This window comes from Pelobates fuscus, chromosome 4, assembly GCF_036172605.1.
Source record: "Pelobates fuscus isolate aPelFus1 chromosome 4, aPelFus1.pri, whole genome shotgun sequence".
Classification (NCBI taxonomy): Eukaryota; Metazoa; Chordata; class Amphibia; order Anura; family Pelobatidae; genus Pelobates; species Pelobates fuscus.
This window is the reverse complement of record NC_086320.1, coordinates 82728253-82751755: the sequence shown is the minus strand read 5'-3', so window position 1 is coordinate 82751755 and position 23503 is coordinate 82728253.

Genomic DNA, 23503 nt, shown 5'->3' with positions numbered 1-23503 from the left:
AGGATAATAGTTTCAGGGGCATTGCTGCTGAGCAAGGGGGAGGCCTAAGCTACCAACCATTCTCGCCAGGAACCGGCGAAAAAGGGGTAATAAACAGAGTGGTGTCGTAGAACAGCTGTCCAAGCCCCATGGGCCAGGGCAGAGTATCAAGCCACAGCAAATCGTACCAGCGTCCCCTCCCAAAGGGAATCTCATGAAGGAAGGGGGGGGAAGGGGTGAGAAGGGCAAGAGGGAAAAGGAAGAAGAGAAGCAGAAAAAGAGATAAAGAGCAACATTGAGAACAGTCTCCTGGTCTTACTCATAGCCAGGATTAATAGGGGAATATGTTGAAGCTACTCCAGAGTCCACAAAAGGCTCCAGAGTAGCAGAAACATAGACCAACAAAAAACGGGCACCAATAGAAAACTATACAAGAAAAACGATGCGAATTAGGACCCCGCCGAAAACGGCCCGGTCCCAAGCTCTGGCAGGGAGGGGCCCCCTACCCCACCCCATCAGCTCAGACTCGTGAAAGTCCCTGCGTCCCCCTCCCCCCGCTTCCCAGGAGGGATGTCCCCCCTCCGGAACCGACAAGCGGGCGGAGTGGGGAGGAATAATTGTGAATGAGCATCGGAATGGGATAAATAACTTCAAGGATGAGGAGAATACCGTGAGGGGGAGGGGCGCCCCCCAAAACTAGGTCCCTTAGATCAGGATTATCCGCCCCGGGGAGCCTCCGCATGGATGCTGGGATGTGGGCACCTAACCGCCCGTTCCCCGAACCGCGAGTGGATTAAAAACAGGATGCAACAGGCCTGGGACATACGGTAGCCCAAGGAGAGGGAAAACCCAAGCCCTCCCGCATCCCCAGAGGGAGTACCGCCCCCCACGAACAACTTTGGGGAGGAACAAACTCGAGTAGGCACAAAACTTAAAGTGAAGAATGGATTATAACCCACTCAGTGAAAAGGGGGGGGGAGCACTAGCCATAGGGCCTGTGTCCCCGCAGTGATCGGCCGAGGAAAATATGGCCGGGAGAGAAGCCGTGATACCCACCAGACCCTGGTTCCAACCCCCATGAAGGCCATATACATAACAAATTCGATCGGGAAAACCAGGCAATAAGTAACACTCGGTACATGATATAAAACAGTCGTCTCAACCGTGTAAGAGGCCCCCTCCCCGCCGCCCAGAACAGACCCGAGGCACCCCGCATAGGGAGGCAAAAGTCCAATATATAGTAAAAGTTAACAATAAAGAGTACGCCCATTGCCGCCACGATCTTGCAGGGGTAATCAGGGATAACCTTCCACTGCCATGCCACCGATCACCCCCCATCCCCGGGACACAGAAGCGTATAAGGGCCGAGGGCCAAAACAAAGGGGCCTGCAAGGGACATGGCAGCAGATTTGTGTACATGGAGAAAACCCCTAGCCCGCCCCAAACATGGCAAACCCACCCAACGTAGTGGAGAGAAGTCGCACTGGGGCGACCCTATCAGTGACCCCTGGATCCCGGGTTAAGCAAAGCAAAAAGCAAAAAACAAAAATGGGGGGAAATAAGGAACCCCCGCAGCCCTCCCTCCCAAACAACAGGGGCCCACCCGGAAAGGCTCACCACCTGGATCCGCCGACAGCACACCCAGAGCCGCACTAGAGGAGCCGACATCACTCACCCGCCGCATACCATTCGCGAGGCAGGGCAGGAAGGACCTCCGCCGACGTCCTCAGAACTGCGAAGCCCTCCGGAGGACGGATCCCAAGCTCCGTCAGGAAACCCGCCGGATCACCATCAGCATGCAAAACTTTCGTGCGGCCATCTTTAAAGGCCAGCAACCGAAAAGGGTGACCCCAGGCATTTTTAACAGATTCCTGCTGCAAGATCTCGGTTATAGGGCGCCATTCTCGCCTTTTTCGCAGGGTTGCCGGGGTCAAATCTTGATATAGGGCGAGGTCTGTCCCTTTATAAGTAATCGGCCCGTCCCTGCCCCGCTTCATTAAGGCCTCCTTTGTCTGGAAGGACAGGAATTTTATGATAACGTCCCTCGGTCTCCTATCATCCGCCCTCCCGCTCGATGTGCCATAAATGTTCTGGCACGTCGGGAAGAAGCGGCTTGAAGATGCCCAAGACCACATCCATGAGGGACCCCTCCCCCTCTTGCTCCGGAAGGCCACGGAGACGGATATTATTCCGTCGCGACCTGTTACCCAGGTCGTCAATCGCCGCTTCAGCCATCTGCAGTTGGGATGTCAGAGTATTGATTTGAGCAGCAGACTCATTGTGGGCCAACACAGTGGACTCCATCCGTTGCTCAAGCGCCGCCGTCCTCGCGCCTAGGGCCTGAATCTTGGCCTTCACTTCCGCTGTATTGCGAACAATTTCTGTGGCCAGATAAGTGCGCACCTCAGACAGCTTGGCTAATATTTGCCCGGTGTCCGTGTCCGGTGCCCCCGCAGCGACACTGCTTCCTGGGCTCGAGGGAGAGCGCGGCGTTCCCATGCCGTCCCGTCCGCCATCTTGGGTGGATAGTCTCCCGGCGCGTGTGGCCGCAAACATTTCGGAGACTGAAGTTACCGATTCCGACGTTTTTTTCACCTGCTTCCTCTGGGTCCATTTGTCCATTTCGGTCCGCTGCACTGGTAGGCAAAAATGAAGTCGAATTTCAGCTTTTGTAGGCCGTTGGCACCATGGTCACAGCGGAGCTCTAGCCAGACACCTCCAGCTCGCTCGGCTGCAAACCACGCCCCCCGCAGGGCAGTATTTTTAAACACTTGAGTGTTTTCCTATTGCTATAGTGTCCCTATTCCTAGGTATATATAGGATGAACCCCCCATTGGCAATAAAAATTAACAAAATAAATGTTTTACTTACCTTTTTCAGCGCTGTTTACTTGTCCGCCTCTCGTGAAATCCCATGAGGTATGGCCTCCTCCGCGATGGTCTAATCCAGTGCTCCACATAGAGTGGTATTGGGTCCTGATGAGCTTGTGTGCAAGTTTCCGCATAGGAAGGCATTAATTTCACATGACTGAGTTTTACTCAGTGCAGCGATAGCGCCACTGGTGGTTGTTCTAAAAAAAACTGCAATGTTTTACATTGCTGGGTAAAAAAGACAAGGTTACTGCACCCAGACCACTTTATTGAGATGAAATGGTTCGGGTGACTTTAGTGTCCCTTTAAGTTTTGCACCACAGAACACATAATTCACAAGTGTCAATGTAACATACAATGTTTTTCACTTGAGCGAGAACTGTTGGGAATTCCAAGAACATTTTTTTTATTTAAGGCTAAAATAGCCTAACTGGAAGCATAGCTGACTTGTAGCATTGCCCTAATTCAACTATTTAATTTTCAGGATACCTTTTGTTTTGGCCTCCCTGGGGCACCCACGTGGGGATCTGGAGGCTAGCTGTGTCCTTCCTCATGCCTCTGCTGCTTCCCCAGTGGTCCAGATGTTGGGTGATGTGACTTCACCCCTTTTAGGACGTGACAAGCGCATCTCAATATCATTACGCTACTAACTCCCAAACACATCAGTTTCGACGACCCCTCGCGTTTTTGGTCACGGCTGATCACCTAATGAGCCACATTATTTTTTGTTTTGGTCTGTGTTCTATGCTCTGTTTTGGTTCCTTATGTGTCCCAATAACTCGCCTATTTATTATATTATTGCTAGATTTTACTTCAGCTTATTCCGACTATTCTCCTCCTTGGTACGCTTGACGGGCTTTGTCTTTCGTTCTTCTGACTTCTGGCTCCCATATACGTACCTGGCTTGTCTGACCATTCTCTGTAATTTTACGTAGAGCCCATCCACTCTAAGGACTACATTGTTTTATTCCAGTTTTGGGCTACACTCTGCATGTTGGCTTTCAAATACCGGGACATTTGGCCGCACTTTGAATTCCCAACAATTTTCACTTTAGTAAATCACTCTCAAGGTTATGTCTCCATTTATTGGACTATGGAAAGTCGAAGCTTTTGCTAAATTAATTATATATCCCGTGTATGCAGAATAAGGAACTTCAATTTTGAGTGCTGTTGAGAGAGAACAGATAACCCCCAGGAGTTACAGAAGTAAACAGGCACAGGTCCCTCCATCTGCACAGTGTGGGGACAAATCCGGGAAAAAAGCTGACAGTTTTGTACCTCAATACAAGGCAGTCTCTGGACACATTGCTCTCATAATTGCTAACTTGATTGTGAAATAGTGTAGATATACCTCGATATCACAAGTTGTTTAGGATTGGTGTGATTGGAGGTTATAGTGTGTGCTCAATCTAAGCATAACATATCTGTAGAGTCAATGTTCTGAGCTTGGACTTATTCTATAATTCTTCTCACATATTCTTCAGCTCTGCAGCCCTGTATTGCAATTCTCCAAGGAGAGTGTTGTTTGTGTTGACCACTCCAATATTTACAAAAAATAATACATTGTTAACATACAAATCAGCTAATAAAAAAGTGAACCTATCCATTTACAGCATTTATTGGAATGTGTTTCGGCAGTACATCCGGTAGTCCACCAGAGGGCACTGCTTAACCATATCTTAATTTCAGGGCATGCGTTTTGCAGACATATTTGCCCATAAAGTTTTTTTTAAACATAATGTAAGAAGCCAGGCATAGGCAAAAACGTCAACATACCAGGCCTTCATTCTACAACATTTACACATTTAGTGTCTGGATTTCTCTGTTTGTGTATATGAATATATACAGGAAAACTATGATGTTGTGATAGGATTATAATAAAAATAAGATAAAGTAGCTACAAAAATGTTCTGTAGCATAAAAGACAAATATAAGAAGTTCCATTATTAAGGTTACACTTTCCATGGGTACAGTAGCTTGATAATTTTAACATTAGATCCACTGGTTCTGCACTGTGGGATTGGGTAAAAAAACATTACAAAAATTAAGTTATTTTCGTTGAGGGAGTGTTTGAAAAATAATTATGCAATGATTTGGAAATATAATACTTTGAGGATTATTTATAGCATAACAGGGAGAAAAGAATTAATACTGGCATTTGACTGCAGAGTTCGCCTTTTATGTCGGGATCCTTTTGGGGACCCTGCTATCAAGTTTACTGGCACACGCAGGACATTTGGAACAGCAATTGTGCTGCATACATCTCTTGCTGGTTATGCCAGGATTGCACACCGCTAACAGTGATTCTGGTTATCCAAGTGTTGTATCAGAGCAGCAAAGGTGCTTGCATACATACCAAGTGTCTCTATTTAGCATGGACAGTCCCTATTTTGGGCCCAAATCCCTCGGTCTTTCTTTTCTATCCTAATGTCTCTCTTTTATAGGAGCTCCATATTGTTGGTGTGTCTGAGTGTATAACAGAGCTCCTTAGCAATAATAAGGATCCCAGCAATGTATCTTTAAACTACATTAAATATGTTTAGAAATCCATCTGTGGAAATAAATTTCATTGTTCTTGTTCTTAGCCACTCACACCCCTAAAATTAAAGTGTCACTACTTGTCCATTTGAAATGTTGGCATGCATGTACCAGTTTGTGCACCTACACATTGCATATACCCCCAGTTTCTGCCCAGTCACTGGACTCCCAGGGAACTGTGTGAGGTGTAGCAAAATATTGCAAAATAGAGGCAGGGGGCGTTTAAACATTTCTGCTCCAGGTCCCTTAAATCATAAGGATGACCTTGCAAAGAATCATGGGAGTTATAGTCCCCCAACAGCAGAGATTTTATAGAATCCTAACACATTATTTTTGCTTTTAACTTGCATTTAAAGCTCCTATGTATTTGTACTCTAACCCGTTTCTGTGGTTGGCTCACAGCGATAGAAAATGAGCATTATATAATCAGGAAGGCAAAGACAAGGGAAATCAGTTTACGAAGGAAGTTACATGTATAAACAGAAGGAGAACGCTATTGTTTTTGGGAAGTATTTTCCTTTTAATGCACTCTGACTTATTCACTGTATGTTAAACAATAAAGAGCATACACGTTAAGGAAGAATTCAGTCAGAGTTAGATAGTGGGAGATGGATTTTAAGGAAGTGAAAAAAAAAGTTAAATTAATCTCTGTCCCAGTTTTGCCAGGGCTGGATTAGAAGAGCATTGGGCCTGGTGCTAACTAGTATTATGGGCCTAATTACAGAATCTTATAGACATAAAACACTAAAACCGTTATACCTCCCAAGCGTCATGTATCTGGTGGAGGTGGTGCTGGAGGGAAACTCACAGGATGCAGCTATAAGAAAACACAAACCCTATGCTAATCTCTCGCTTTCGTCTTTCAAGTAAATCCATACTCTTTAACAGCAGCATCTGGTGACACAGGACTTCTGTGGGGAGGAGGGAGTAAAAGGTTGGGCCACTGGTGCGAATCACATAACCAGAACTGCCCAAAGGGTCCGAAGAATTAGAAGATCAGGCTGGCGTGAATGCAAGTCAGGCTACCTGCTAATCATGCAGGCTGGCCAACTAAAGGTGTGCTATACAAACTTCACCCTGAGCTTGGTGCATAGGCTAATGATTCGTTCGACATACACTTTCAGAGGTCTGTCCCCAAACACTCACTTACCTTCTTGCTAACAGGCAGATGCTTCTGTTATACGGTCTGGGACAGAGAAAAGCTGTATGTAGTGGGTGTACAAGAAAGAGAACATGCCACAGTGTTAGAGAGACTGAAGTAGCAAGAGCATTAGCATAGTGCGCAAAGTCAACTAATTTCATTGTCAGACAGTCCACACAAGTTTTGTTCCCAAACATCACTTTTAAGTTCCCATACTTAATTTTCTCTGCACAAAGAAAGAGCATGGGAAGAGTAGTAAAAAAAGAAATAAAATAATAATAAAAAATAAAATAAAAATAAAAATATATATCTATATATCTATATATCTATATCTAAAATCAATGGGCCTATTCCATAGGCAATGACCTGGGGCTTCAGCTACATGAGGCCCTATGATAATCCAGCCCTGAGCATTGCACATTAAACAAGGGTTTTGCACAATAGAATTCTGTGCGTGCAAAGTAACCTACAGAGACATTTCCACTGATATAGAAGATCTCATATCCTATTTTACTCATATCAACAAACGTATGAGGGACAGACAGACAGACAGACTACTAAAGAAAAACAAAAGCAGACTTTTTGTTTGACTTACTTCTAGCTTTACTAACCTAGGACCTGTTAACCTCCTTAACCTACTAGTCAAAGCGAAAAAAGACGTATAGACTAAGGAGTGAAGCATTGATTGAACTAATACAAAGAGAGCCCTAATGCAAGGAACTTTTAGGGCATTGCAAGAGTGGACAAAAAGTCTTCAACTGTCCTACAACTCCCACAATGCTCTTCCAGCTGGGGGATTCACCATTTGCCCATATTTGCAAGGCCGTATATGAGAGGTGTCTGTGTGTGATTGAATGTAGATTTGTTTTTTTATTTAGTAGGTGCGTGTGAACGTAGATGTGTATTTGTGTGTAGAGTTGGCATTTGAATGTTGTTTTGGTTATGTATTTGTATATAGTGTTTGAATTTAGAGGTGTGCTTGTGTGTTGTGTTGCTGTTTGATGGCAGTCGAGTGTTTGTATCTAGTGTTGCTGCTTGGTTGCAGGGATGTATTTGTATGTAGTCTTGGTATTTGAATGCACTGTATGTATGTGTTTGGTGTTGTCATTTGTTTGCAGGGGATTTATTTCTGTGTAGTGTTGTGTTTAGAATGCAGGTTTGTGTTTGTGTGTAGTTCTGGTATTTGAATACTCAGATGTATGCACATATAGATTGCCAACGCAAACACAGATACATATACACATATTGACACACACAGACAGACACATACTGTGAAATGGTAGATATTTTTCGTCTGTTTTCGTTACTTGGTTTACTGAATACGAACATGGAACGCATGGTACGCATGGAACGCAAGCTGTGGATGGGTTCCTGGTTACTGCTCAACAGAACTTATATGGATGGTATATGTAAAATATACATAATATTTGTATTATGAATATATTTTGCAGTACACTATTTGGCCCATTTGCCTTCTTGGTTGGTCTGATTCATTTTCCCGAATCTTTCTTTGTTAATTAAAGGGACACTATAGTCACCTGAACAACTTAAGCTTAATGAAGTAGTTTTGGTGTATAGAAAGTGCCCCTGCAGCCTCACTGCTCAATCCTCTGCCATTTAGGAGTTAAATCCATTTGTTTATAAACCCTAGTCACACCTCCCTGCGTGTGACTTGCACAGCCTTCCATAAACACTTCCTGTAAAGAGAGCCCTATTTAGGCTTTCTTTACAGGAAGTTCTGTTTAATTAAGATTTTCTTATCCCCTGCTATGTTAATAGCTTGCTAGACCCTGCAAGAGCCTCCTGTATGTGATTAAAGTTCAATTTAGAGATTGAGATACAATTATTTAAGGTAAATTACATCTGTTTGAAAGTGAAACCTGTTTTTTTTTTCCATGCAGGCTCTGTCAATCATAGCCAGGGGAGGTGTGGCTAGGGCTGCATAAACAGAAACAAAGTGATTTAACTCCTAAATGACAGTGAATTGAGCAGTGAAATTGCAGGGGAATGATCTATACACTAAAACTGCTTTATTTAGCTAAAGTGATTCAGGTGACTATAGTGTTCCTTTAAATTTGGCTGAGCCGAACAACCAGGTTGCCAAAATTTGCCTGTCCTGAATTTTTTAATTTTTTTTGCTAAAAGTGATTCAGCCGAATCAAACTTTTCAGCATTTTTCTAATTATGATAGAAATATCCAAACCTCCAAGGATACCATGAGTAGTATTGTAAAATAATTTCATTTAATGCTCGAGTTGAGAATATCTTTATTCAGATAATTCCATTTTATAGTATTTCTTAAACTTTGGCCCAGCAGCTTTCTGTTTATGGGTGAAATGCTGTAAAGCTATGTATGGACTCCTGGCTTCTCATGTTTTCAGCATATAATTAACACTTTTTAGGTTTCTTGGTCTATCCAGAATTGCTGGACTATAGCTATACAGGTACAATGTGCCAATTTATTGAGCATGCGAGACAGGTGATTGTTGTACAAAATATCACTAAATTAAAAGCAAATGATTCAGCTTGTTTCACATGCATAATAAACTTTTTGCGAATGTAATATATATGTTATACCATTAGTGAATTTATAACTGTTCGTTTATCATCATCCCAAAGCTTGCCTCTCTCAAAATGTATCCTTAAATAGCAGACTTTATAGAAAGGCAGATGTTATGCTCTTGTTTGTTCTTGATTGTTTTTCTCTCTTGACTTTGCAGACAATGTATAACTTGTTTTTGACTTTGTTCCATTCCTGGTATTAATAGTGTAAACATGTTGTCCTCTGATTTTGCTATCTGATGATAGATGTGATTGTTTTGCTTTCCTTCAGATTGGAAGCTCTGTGTTAAGATCATAGAATGAAAATAATTATTCATTTCACAAATTACAAAATAATTTTAAATGTATTCTAAAATCCATGTATTCTTGATAGCAAATAAAATATATGGGGGGAAAACACTGAAGGGACCATTCATAGCCAATCTGAATTAATGCACAGAACATAATAAGCATTTTTCTAAAAAAAATTAAAAAGTTATTTATGTTTCAATTACCAGTTTTTGTACTGTACCTGTGTCCGGGTTTGGTCAGGAAGGGGTGATGATACAGCATGAAAATTAGGTTAGAACCCAAAAAGAAAAGGAGGGCACAACACAATAAGGTAAAGAAAAAATAAATAAACGTAAGAGAACAATGCAAATAAGAAATAAAATGCACAGGAAACATAAATTAAAACCAGATTCAGGATACAGAGCAGGCCTCTGGTCTCAGAACTTTAGGATACAAGGCAAGCCACTGGACTCTGGATTTTAGGTTACAAGATAGGTATCAGAACTCAGGCCTTAAGGATACAGGACAAGCTTTTGAACTCACGCCTTCAGGATACAGGGCAAAGCCTCTGCATTTGGACCTGAATAATACAGGACTTGGACTTTGGCCTTGAGGATACAAATATGAGCAATGGGAACAAAACAAAAGACCAATCCTTAATCAATGGTCTTGGAAACAAGAAGGGGAGAGCCTGGACTATATGCAGAGATAATCAAGTCAGTAAGTCAAGTCAGCCTGCATCAGCACCACAGCAAGTAAGTTAGTGTCTGCACCAGACTGAAGAGGTCAAACAACCAGGGAGTTCACACAACCTGGGATCTTAAACTCAGTAGCAAAACAACTGCCGGTGCAGAAGCACCAGGGCCCCACGCTGGAGGGGCCCATTAGGTGGCCCATTCACCTAGGGCCATCCAAAGGGTATTTCTGAACAGGGGCCAAGCTCCTGTAATATGGGCAGCCTGATAGGAAGGGAGAGCCTGTCACTTTCTTCCAGATACACATACAGCGGTACGCAGCGAGGCACAGAGGTGGAGGATGTACAGACAACATGACGGAGAACAAGGAGAGCTCCAGACCCACACTCCTATCAATCTCAGCTGGCAGCTGGACACCAATGAAGCCAACCTCCTGCCAGAAAAAGTATGCTAACAAGAGGGTGGCTATAAAAAAATATTAAATGTATGTGTGTATGTGTCTGTGTATGTATCTTTGTGTCTGTGTGTGTGTCATTGTATGTGTATGTGTCAGTGTGTGTATCTATGTGTGTGTCAGTGTGTATGTACATGTCAGTGTGTGTATCTACATCATATGTCTGTGTGTGTATGTGTCAGTGTGTGTATATATGTGTGTGTCACTGTGTATGTTTGTGAATGTGTCTCAGTGTGTACATCTATGTGTGTGTCAGTATGCTGTAATGTGTCAGTGTCCATATATGTGTGTACCTGTGTGTCAGTGTGCATCTATATGTGTGTATGTGTCACAATTTGTATCTGTGTGTCAGTGTGTATATGTGTGTACTTGTATCTGTGTAAGCATGTATGTATGTGCCTGTGCATGTGCCAACACTATATGTAAGTGCATCTTTGCAATCAAACGTAAACGTTACATACACCTTAATTCAAAAACCAATTTGTCACACAAATGTACACCAACATTTACAAGCCATCACTTTATACAAACAAACCCCGCAATGAAACGCAAACATTACATACAAACACACCCCTGCATTAAAATGCCAAAATTATAAACTAACACCCCTTCTTTCAAACACCAACACTACACAAAAAATGTACACTCACATTGACAAATCAACACTACATACAAACGCATTGAAATGCAAACATTACATAGTATTCCAATTCCAGTGGTCCATTCAATTACACCCCTACATGCACACACATACTCAATAGAAAAACATGCTTACATTCAAATGTACAAAGACTCCTCATGAATACAACCATGTAGGAATGGTCCAGCATCAGCAATATCCCTATAGGAAAGCATTGATTCAATGCTTTCCTACGGGAAGGGCCTAATACGCTCTCCTAACTCGCCGTGCTTGCGCATTAAATCCCACGTCGGATGACGTGGGATACTGGCACTGGAATCAGGTGAGTTAATGTGCGGGAGGCAGGACTGAGAGGGAGATGGGGACAAGAGGGTACTATAGCGTTAGGAATACAGATTTTAATTTCCAGCACACTAGAATCCCTTTAATATATAAGCACACAGTCTTTAAACACTACAATTACGCAGAAAGCAGGCTGTCTGATTTTACTGCTATAAAACATTTTACACTTACGGGTAAACACATTGTGCTAGTCCTCTGTGAACGATATACCACACAGCTAGAAATGTCTGACTACCTATGGACTTACACAGCACATAAACAGATGCCGTACCTGAATCATGTTGTGCGGTAAAATCACTCTGCAGTTTAGCTGTCTGCTCTGTGAAATTATGGACCTGAGCAGCATCAGGTAATTTACTGTCCATCAAATGATATGAAGCAGTCTTCTTTCTGGGCCATTCTAAAGATTTGCAGTATTAAATCAGGGTGATAAATAAACTTTATTAATGTTTCTCTATGCTGGCAGGATCGTTACCATGGTATAGTAACTGTCTCATTGATTATTTGTAGAAAGACTAAAGTACGAGCTCGAAAACACACATATCAGCAATGCTGTATGGAATTTTAATCAATAAAAAAAAAAAAAAATTAATGCAGGATCGAAAGTCGGAGGATTCCAAAATAACACTCCGTGGGTGAAAGTGTAGCACCACAAACATAAGAAGTATTACGGGTGTATTTAGCGCAGGACGTAAACGGAGTGGCTGTTTGGTGGTGAACTTGCCACAGACCCACTTATTTTTCTGTAATGCTCTTTTTTGAATTATGTTCTAGCAAGCGAGTTGTCAGCAGGATGTCACAAAGACAAGGATTTGGTACATCTTAGTCTAAAAGCAAAAATTCAAGCAAATCCTCTTGCCTGGCACTGCAGGGTGGCTTGTCCATTTAAGGCTGACTGTGACCTGCATCAGGCTTCGGCAAACCTGTAGAGCAATATGCTGATCCTGCCACCTATTCATTGGCTGAGAGTGTCAGCTGGCTGCTTTCACCCAATTAACCCAATACTGTCCACAGACATATGCTCAGAATTGGCATTAGTGGGCCTTAACCTCTAATTCTGGACTTGCTGATGACACACCAGTGGCGCTATAATAGGTGGAGTTATACCTCTGACAGCAGAGAGGTTAACCTCCGTAAGTGCAATTTTTCATAGTGAACTCCAGGCACCATGACCAATGCAAATAACTGAAGTAGCTTAATACCTGACTAATTGTTCATACTTCCTCCCCACTATACATAGGAAAAGGAGTGGGAGTAGGTGACTGCAGTACCTACAAATTAATTAATATTGGAGACTGCTGCCATAGAGATGCCACACGGTTTGCCCTTACACAGTGTATATGCAGTATAATAAGTGCAAAAGGAGACGCATAGTGGTTAATGCTGATGCAAGAAGTGTAATCTGGACACATAATGGAGGAATAAAGTCAAAGAGCTAGAAATGTTAATGTACAGAATAGGGGGCTTGGTGTACCAGAAAGGGCTGTGTCATAATAAATGTTTACCTCCATATACATAAAGCAGTATTAGGGGGGTTAGATTACACAGGGTGTTTAGTGTTAAGACGATTAAAAGCTTGAGAGGGATTATAGTTGTGGTGTAAAGTGTGTTTAGGATTATTGGGTTTAGGGTTAGAGTGGGTTTACATTTAAGATTGGGGTACACTGTGTTTTTAATTTTTAAGATGATTAAGGTAAAGTTTTTTTTCAGGTTTAGGGTTTGAGTGCTTAAATTTGGGACTATGGAATGAGTCTTATTTAGGTTTAGGAGAGAAGGGGTGCTTAATGGCAAGCCATGAGGAATTTGAAGGGTTATTTGCAAAGTACTCTCCTCCTATGGTCCCTGCAGGAGCTGTTGTACAGAGTGCATCACTCAGTGCTGTCCCAACTCCTCCTTCAAGGCACTTCCTGTGTGAGAGGCACTTTGTTTTACACTCTCTATAACTACTCCTGCAGCTCTGCTATCAGAGGTTGACTAGACTAGTGCGGACACTTTGCAAGGTTGCTGGTACTTATCTCCCCTCACCAGTCCACCTAACAAAAATGCACATTAAAAGTGCTGTCAATAGGCACCCCCTACATGACAGGTCCTTGTAGGAAAGTGACTACTCTGCCTAATTGAAAATCCAACCCGAGGTCAGATATTCCTTTGTGCCTCAGGCTCGCCAAGATGAGCTGTAGCATTTACTAACACGCACAAGCAGTTTATTGTAAGGTTTACAGTACGCAGCATAACGTTGTATGGAACACGGCTGACTCACAGCCTCACTGATGAAAACCACGAATGAAGCTACCTGTATCCTGCTTCAATCACCTTTATCATAAGCCTAATTCATGCCGGCTGGATAGCATTCAGTACAACTATCACAAGCCCCTGCTGTAAAATTGTAAATGGGCTCAGTTTTCAAGGACCGCTACAAGAGTGAGTACTAGAGTGTACTGAAAAACTTCCTGGTTTGATGACAGCTTCATGAATTTCAGTATCTTGGGATTTGCAACAAACAATGTTTTAGGAGTATTTTTAATCTAGATAAATATGTGTTTTCAAACTAATGTAAAAAATACTTTATAGTATACAGTATAGTATAACATTAAGAACACTGAAATAAATGTGTTATATTTTGCTTTAACTAACAGTATATCGATTTTGTGTTGTTATTTTTTTCTTTAATATATTTTTTAGAAACATATTAAGCAATAGTTCTCCAGGATGCCTTCAGCATTGTCTGTGGGTGAAACAGGTCAAGCAATGCAGAAAAGGTTTATTTTCCACAGATCAATATCAACAATAAAAAGACACACATACAGCAGCAAGGGAACATTTCCCTCATAATGGACACAATTTAGGGGACAACACTTATATTCTTATTCCCAAGATATCTCCAATAGAACCACACAGTCTTGGTAATGGTTTATGTCTTTGTCCAGTGTTCGGTCATTTTTTTTAAACTTTTTTATTCAGAACAACTATGACTGCTATGTGTATTTCACTGTTATCATCACAGTTTGTTGGCTGATTCTTGTAGCATGTGTATGACTTTAGCAAAAAAAGAACATGCATAATTAATTTGTATTAAGAGAGTAAGAGAGTTTAATCTAATTCAAATTAATTTGCCAGTTTAATCATTCTCTGCAGCCATCCAATCACTGACTTCCCAATGCAGCTCAATGAGAAGTCTTCAAGGCAGGTGCTCTGGACAATTCACTGCCTCTTGAGTTCAGACTCACTGAGCTTACCAAATCAGGAAGTAACAGGACCAGCTGTTTGATTGACAGGAGAGGGGGAGTGGGGACTATAACAAGGTTAATTTAAAAATGTGCCAATTTCTACTAAAATCTGCACTTTTTGTAAAATAATTAAAAAAAAGGACACAATCTTAATGCATTCCTTTAAGAATCACTATTATAATTATAACATCTATACCCTGTTTACTCTGTTTCTAATTCTAACATAGTCACAACTTTTTGTTGTAACCAGTAATCAACATGTAATGAAATTGAGAATTTTACTGAACTCATCTGTTTTTTTTCCATTCAATATGCACCACATTTTGTTGAATTGAAAATCTAAATGCAAAATTTAGGTTAGATTCAGCTGTATTTGCCTAGATTTTACATGTCACTACAATATATTTTTCTGTTAAATTATTTAATGCATTAGAAGTGAAGGTTAAATACTATGAAGCCAGTAGGTTGTTCCATCTGTGGAGATGGCAGGGCCCAGTGACAATAGAAGAGCCTTGGTACAAAATTGAGTCCTTTCTGTGTAAAACAAAATATATTTCCAATATGATACGGACTGACACTGGAGCTAGTGCTATTTTTTTTTCAAATATAGAAACCTCTTATATAAGAGGTATTTAAGAAAATTGGGTAATATACAGGTGAAAAAAAATCATATTTTAAATAAAATCTCTAAGTATAGTCCAATTAAGACAATGGAATATAATATTACTGATCTAAAAATATAGGTAATTTGATTAAATATGGTTCAATTAAAATAAAAGACTACTAGAGTTGAATAAAATAAGGCTTTTTTCAAACCTTCAGTTAAGTATTTGCCTTAAATCAAGAGAGATATTCTCATATCTAAGAATGAAAAATGATTTGGCTAATCATTTCCTCCATGACGATACTAGGATAAATAAAAAATTAAATGATCTATTAAAAAAAAATACAAAACGTAAACTGATATCTAGTTGGTGTGAAATACTGAGAGAGGAAGAAATATAGTCTAAACCAAAAGCCTGGAAAAACTGGCAACAAGAAAGCGGGTCCCCCTTTGAGCTAGAACAGTGGTATAGATCTATTCAAGAAGTTAAAAAATCATTGCACTGTTTTAATGTTATGGAGCTTCTTCATCAATGGCATAGGGTACCAAAAATCCTAAATAAAATTAACCCTGATAATACCAAACTATGCTGGAGGTGTAATTGTGTAGAAGGAAGCTCTAAACATATCTTGTGGGGATGTAAACGTTTAAGACCTATATGGAATAAGGCATTTAGAGTTATATCAGACTTAGTGGGAGAAGATTTGGAAGATACTTTTTTGGTTGCTCTTTTTCATTTTAATATAAGAAAATTCTCAACTCAAAAAAAGATATCTAATAATTCAACTTATGGTGGCCATGAAAATAGAAATCTGAAGATATTGGCTACAGAAACAAAATTCCATCCTGGACTCAGGTGCTAACTCTTCTTAAATACCAATATGATATGGAAATGGGTATATCTTTTCAATATGATAGCCATTTAAAATTTGATAAAAATAAAAAAATGGTTACCTTGGTTAGACGACCTGATATAACTCTAACCCAAACAATCTAGACCCGTTCTCTGTTATGATAATCCACACATAGAAATATTACTCTAGTTCTCCCTATGGTTATGTAGCCTAAAAAGATCTGGAGTAATCTCAGAATAGGCTCGCTCAATCCGCTCAGTCTTTTAAAATTTGTTATATGTGTTATATGTGTGTGATGTATATTCAACAGTTCATATATCTCTCTCTTCTGGTAATCAATGTACATGACTAACCTTGAACTGTGTACTTGTCTTTGACGTACTTCATGCAAAATTTGCAAAAAGATTAATTACATTTTTTTTTTTTAAAAGAAGTGAAGGTATGTAAATATCATACATGTATCGTCTTTTATAATCAATTTCTGTTATATAAATAGTTATCAGTTGGTCATGAAGTCACATAACATGTCAGAGAACAATCCCACCCCTGATATAATAGTGCTATGGAATTTGCTGGCGCTATATAAATAGTAATAATAATAATAATAATAACAATAATATTATAATTGCCCTCTGTGTTCATATAAATTGCTGGGAGGTCTGAAGGTCTGCCCTCTGTTTCCTGGTGGCAATACAACCATAGACCAATCTGAACATGTTTTAATGCTTGAGGAACACAATGATTAATTAAGTTAATAAATAAAAAAGAAATAATATATATAATAATATATTTTTCAATAATATATGTTGCTCTGGCAAACAGTAATTGTTAAATAAAATGAAATGTGGAACAACTAATATGGATGGAAAAACAAAACTAGCAGAAGTATTGTAAATAAGTAAATCTTTGATGTGAGCCCAAGACAAAAGAAGTCGCGGAATAGATTCAACAAACATAGCAGAACAGGAACCCAGAAAACAAATAAATCCTTCTCTATGTACTTACAGCTACCTCGAAGCACTTATTATAGCTAATATATACAGGAGACAGTTTTATATTTTTATACATCAATAATACAAAACAGGACCACTTGTTAAAGCAGCAGTATGTTGGCTTCTTTGGCCAAAGCTCACACTTAATCAGTGGCTTACATGAATGCAGGTTTTTAACCCCCACCCCCATGACTCCTCTCCTGAAACTGTCAAAAATTACCTATTAAGCCCTTAGTGAATTCTTTTCTAACAACCTCCTTCATACCTCTACTTTTAACCTTTGTGTCACTATACTCCACTCCCTCTAGAATGTAAGCTCATTGAGCAGGGCCCTCCACCCCCTCTGTTTCTATACGTCCAGTTGTCTTGTTATAATTACATGTCTCTTAGTCCACCCATTGTACAGCGCTACAGAATCTGATAAAATAATAATGAATAATAACAATAATGTATCACAGTATGCGTCAGAAGCATTTTAAATAGAGTCCAGCATCTGCATGACAACATTAAAAAACATTGACCTACGGCAATCGTAGACCTCTTTGGACACTTATGCAAACAGCAGACAGCAGCTGGATACAAATTATGAACACCTGAAACCCAAAAGATGAATAATTGTTCTACTTAAAGTAGTATGTTATCTGTGTCTACCAGCCAGCCAATACAACACTTCCTGCATTACTAGTTAAACTTCCTGACTGATTCATCATCATCATCATCATCATCTGTGTATGATGTTCCTGATGCTTTTTGTTGCCTATCACCTGCTCTTTGCAGTCCTATTGTTATCTTTATTACCCTCCCTCAATGCAGATTGACATGATCGTCTGATTAGAGTTAAAATAATCAAGAATAAATGTGATTGGGTTTGTTTTCACGAAATAGAATGCCATTAAATATCAAAATTAGAATTATATGTGACTAAAAATCAATATAGTTAGGAACATGCTAGTCAAATTTAAGCTATATTACAGCCTTAATAAACAAATCACAGCACAGCTTGAGTTCTAATTAATGGTATTATCTTCATAATACTGTAAGTAAATTGCCAACATTTAGTATATTTAGATCAGCTGTTAAAGTGATGCAAGAGACGCGTACAATATAAGTGAGTTGTAGAGAGAACTTTGACCAATTAGTCAGTTGAAATTCAAGTTTCAAAGTTGATGGGTTACTCCAAACACCAAGACCATGTCAGTGTTTTGAAGTGATGATGGTGCTTACAATCTGTATGTGAAGCGTTTCGGTATGAAATGCATACAGAGATATTTTATATTGCTGTCTGAGATGTAATTCCACCTCCAGCAGTGTCATTAGGGTATCATTAGCCATTAACAGGATTTACAGCATGGCAGATGTCAATTCTATCCATATTTCTTCGCACAGACACTCATTCATTGGCTGAGAGTGCTCAATTGACACTTTCAGACAATGAATTAGTGTCAGGAGCTGGATGTGGTTAAGCCACCATTGTGAGAGCCTCGGTTTGGAGTAACCTTTAAGGGCCCTCAAAAAAAACGGGAGCGTTCAGAATACTCAGAACTAACCTTCCTAGTGAATATGAACCAGTTCAACCAAAGTTTATTAAATAAGAATAAGTTATCTACAAATAAATCCAAATTAGCAGCCTACTGACTAGAGAAATAGTAACACATTCTTCTTAGCTACAAAGTAAATATACCCAGCTATTGACTTAATATCGTCACCAAATGAAGTGCCCCAAAACCTCTTTATTCTTGTGGATGGCAATAAGTACCCTTCTAAATGCAATCGAGTTTCTAATTATGTCACACTGTCATAAGAATAAAGGTAAATGGTTTAAAGTCAGTTTGTGCAATATAAAATGTGGATAATAATCTCGCGCCTCAGTTCCTATTATAACATTCTCATACCTTGTAGCTCAAAGATACACTAAGAATATAAATACGTATGGCAACAAAACTTTCTATTTTATACACTTTGGTTGTAGGGGTACATATTCATTAGGAAGATTGGTTCTTTGTGTTCTCAACTTTCCTATTTTTATTTTTTTGAGTAGACAATTTGAGGGTGTGGACCTGGAGGGATAGGCAACCTTCGGCTCTCCAGATGTTGTGGACTACATCTCCCATAATGCTCTTACACACATAATGCTGGCAAAGCATCATGGGGGGTGTAGTCCAAAACATCTGGAGAGCCGAAGGTTCCCCACCCCTCCAATGTTGTTTTTAATCTGTATGACCTGTATCTTCTGCCTTTCGAGGCACCCTAGACTTGCTGGAGAAGTAGACTCAAACTTCACTGTCTGTAAGAATTGCATATAAATATTGTCATTTGGAGTTCAAGATGACCCCTGTGACTAACTGGCCTCTCAAGTGTTTGCGATTGCAACATTCAGTTTTGCTGTGCCAAGGAATTACCATAAGTGAATGCAGGATATATTGTGTGATTAACATATTGCTGAACTTGGAAACATTCCAATCATTTTGGATGGACACAGCTAAAAATATATCTGTTTATGGATGTGCTTGTCCTAGCTGCTTAGTGAATAATTTAAACAATGTTCGCTATGCAGACCTCAGTTCACTTAAGAAAATAATTATTTACTTCCTCTCGCGAAAATGCTTAGGTATGTCCTGGAAAAAATTCCACTAAGGAGGTTTATATGTGGAGACTTTGCTCGGAATAGTTTATTAGTTCCATCTTATTAGACTTGTGCTGGAACGATACATTATGCTAAACTTGTAATTACTACTGAAAGTAAAAAGAAAAAATACTAATAAGCATGTTTTCCATGAGGAGATATTACCTCTTTAATACCACCTTAACTGTAATTATTGAATATTACACGTATAAGTACAGAGCTAATTTGATATTTACATCCAGATAGACAGCCCAGCTCAGAAATAATTGGTATGGCTCACTAGTGCAGGAAGTCAGGGATCTACACCCAGTCCCCCAGTAATTATTATTATTATTATTATTAATAAAGCGCCAACACATTATATTTAAGTAATTAAACATACAAAAACTTCATCATAACAGCTTCTTCTATTTAGATGTGTAGATTTTATTTGTGCGATATTAAAGCGTCTCTGTCACCCCACCAAAAAGGTGTATTTCATATGAATCTTTATGAAATGCTCTACAAGGCCGTGCTAGAATTTCACTGCATTTTCACTGAATTTCCAACTCCGTCAAAAGATGTTGTAAGACAAAGTAGGGGCTTTTATTTCTTCCTTAAATATTGCCCTCCCTCTGCACATTCTTCCAGTCCCTGCAAAAAATCCCTAAAAACACTTCTTTGGAGAAGTCTGCCAGCTCTCCCCTTTACTTCTCATCCCTTATAACAGGGCTGCCCAACAAGTAGATCCCCAGATGTTGTGGAACTACAACTCCCATGATGCTTTGCATGCCTTTAGAATGTGTTTAGAATGACAAAGCATCATGGAAGTTGAAGTTCTACAACATCTGGGCATCTTCCTGTTGGGCAACCCTGCCTTATAACCTTCCGCAGCCATCTTCCATCTACTGTGCTCCCTCCTCTCAAACATCCCTCCCATCTGTCAGGTACATACAGAATGTTTGATTCCCTTTGTGTATTTGTCTCTCATTCCTTTAGATTTTAAGCATGTTTGGTCAGTACCCACTTCACCCACTACTTTTATATGTCAAACATGTTTCGGTAGAATTAAATGTCTTTCTTGCTTATCTATTGGGGACTATGTTGGTGCTAGATAAATAATTGTAATTGTACTTGTGTATTTTTCCTACGCTTGATAAAGCTTGATAAAAAGGCAGAACTATTGCTGTCAAGCTTTGTCAAGTCCTCGGCCATCATTAGTGACAGCTGAGGGGGGAAAAGGCTTTGTCTAGGGCAGATCCTGTGGTCTTGCAGGTTCCTCCATAGACATCATTGTTGTACTCTGACATATGCACGAAAGTACAGCAGTGACATCGGCTGCTGGCAGATGAAGCACCAGAAGCTGAAGAGGACCTCATGTACGAAGATGGCGGTGGCCACAAGGGATAGGTTTAGGTAAGTAAAAACTACCTTCCCCTGCAGCCACTAAAATACAAGCAGAGAAGTCACAATCCGGGGTCTTTGCAAAATGTACAAAGACCCCAGAAGGTGACATGGCCACTTTAAATGCCTAAAACATTGAGCAAGAGTTGTGCCACATGACTTATCTCAGATTAGAGCCCTTTACATTCCTAAGTGTCATTTTGCGGTTAGATTTGGAGTTCTGATTTTCTTCTTTTTTTTTTTCTTTCTTTTTTTTTTCTTTTTCTTTTTAGTTCATAGAGATTTATCTAACAGTTCTATTAATGTCCATCTGCCCTTAATTTGGCTAATTTTCTTGATCTATCTTATTAGGGAAAGAGACGCACTCTCTTGAGCTTTTTGTGCTGGAGAGTCTGGTCTTGATGGGTATACAAATGATAGTACAAAATGAAAATCAGAAACTAATAATGTATACTTTCACTTCACATAGGAGGCTTACAATTTGTCAGACCATCTGCCACAGACACATCAGATCTGGTGCATTGCCAAGAGCCTGATGTTACTGTGGGTTTAATGGGGATTTCATTGACAGGTACAAGGTTATTTACTAAGCTGTGATTTGTTGGGAATTCAAAGTTAATGGAAATCTGAAGTCACAAGAACGAAACTGGAAAAAACTGTTATCTCAGGCTATTTTGGCCTACACATTTTAATTTACTTACAGGGTTATTCACCAAACACTGGATTTTGTTTTCCTTACATTTAATGTCTGATAAAGTGACACATTCCTTTTAGAAGCTGGTGCTGTGCATATTATAGAGCCTATGATTAAGTACTCCGTTCCCACCAGTTCCCCAACTTTCCCTCCATATTCTATGATTGTATATTATTGTATACATGTTTCGAAGGATTGGGTTACCACAACTGTCTGCGAGCTAGAAAAACTCAGACATGGTTAAAATAGTAAAGTCAGATGCACCAAACCTGAGAGGTCATACAAATCGTGTCAAACTAGGAACAGGAGCATGCTTAAAGGACACTCCAAACACCCAAATCACTTTATCTTGCTGAAGTGCTTTATGTGTGAAGAATGTGTCGTTTTTTTTTGTGTGTTTTTTTTTCATTTTACAAAAAGTGCAAATTTCAGTTCAGGGGGGTGAGTGGGGAGGGCAAGGGTGTCACCATAACCACTGTAGCCAGCTTTAGTTGTAAGTTGTTAGTTGGAGTTTTCCTTTAAATAACATGCCGAGACATAATATTGGTGCAATGTTTATTTATGTAGAAACAGATCAGTGTCTCTTGCAGACAATGAAACTCTACATACTTATATTCCACATCATTAAAACTTAAAGGAACTCTATAGGGTCAGGAATACAAACGTGTTTTCCTGACCCTATAGTGTTAATAACACTATTTAGGTCCCCAGCAGGGACTGACTGTACTCACCAAAATAAATACATTAAGCTGTAGTTGTTCAGGTGACTATAGTGTCCCTTTAAGAAGAAGAATAAGCCTGGTTCTTAGATCTGCTATAACACTGCCGTATTTGAAAATATAAAAACCACACAAATTTATATTTTGTTCATGCTAAAAAAGTTTCATTTAAAAGGTGGTGTCATAAAATATGTTTCTGGTAAACCCATTACCTAAGAGAAGTTTCAGTGTTAATCTATCTGCCATGGCATTGCTCTCAAATGAAATCACAAGCGTCAGAAACTAACCAGAGTAATGGAAATAACTGTCGACAAAATAAAATAAGGTAAGAGTAAAAATCTATATAAATGAATATTTTTCACTTGCGTTGGCACAATTACTATGTACACAAATCCATCTATAATTACTGCCTTATATACAATAATAATTTTATCTTAACTCGGAATATTCATTCAACCTGTCCCAACATGTCCCTACTTTTAATCCTGCCATTAAGAACAATAACACATGAACAGGGCAGGACTGAGTTAAAACTTTGGCCTGGGCATTTGAAGGGACGGCAGCCCGATATGAGAGGATGAGGTTGGGAACAGAGAAGGTTGTGTTGTGTCATCACCAATGATATGCACGCTTTCCAAATTTGGCATTCGAGTTTGAAACCCCATCATAGCAGCGGGTGTGCAATGCCTTGCTGAAGAGCTCTGACATAAGGAAAATACCCTGTTGTTGTTTAGGACAGTGCACTCGAATTTAATAACACGCTTGTTCTGCATTTACTGGTGATTTGTCTCTGGTCTCCCCATATGTTGAATGTCAGTGGACAAAAGAAGGAAAGCTCTAGAAGAGTGTGTTGTTTGTGTATAGGGGAGCCTGCCTGTGATTTTGTATGCATTTGGAGGCTGCTTGTGAGGTAGCG